This window comes from Notothenia coriiceps, unplaced genomic scaffold (assembly GCF_000735185.1).
Source record: "Notothenia coriiceps isolate Sejong01 unplaced genomic scaffold, NC01 NC01_scaffold00003315, whole genome shotgun sequence".
NCBI classification, from domain to species: domain Eukaryota; kingdom Metazoa; phylum Chordata; class Actinopteri; order Perciformes; family Nototheniidae; genus Notothenia; species Notothenia coriiceps.
This window is the reverse complement of record NW_011336016.1, coordinates 21190-21513: the sequence shown is the minus strand read 5'-3', so window position 1 is coordinate 21513 and position 324 is coordinate 21190.

Genomic DNA, 324 nt, shown 5'->3' with positions numbered 1-324 from the left:
TTATGAAATATCATCTCAAAGTATATTTAAAATATTGTATTTCTAAACTTAGATAATATCGTTTTTTGTTGTACTGAGCAAGTCAGTATGCCGTAGACATTAATATTTTCTCTCTATTCTTGGGCCAGTTGGTTTAAAATAATTTTAAATTTCATTTTTTCAGTGTAGCAGAGTGCTAGAATCATATTCATAGTACCGTAATTTTCGGACTATAAGCCGCGCCTTTTTCCCTATTTTTCGACGCTGCGGCTTATATAACGGTGCGGCTAATCTATGGATTTTTACAGCTAACGGCCAACACCTTTAACTCTATGGGCTCTATGG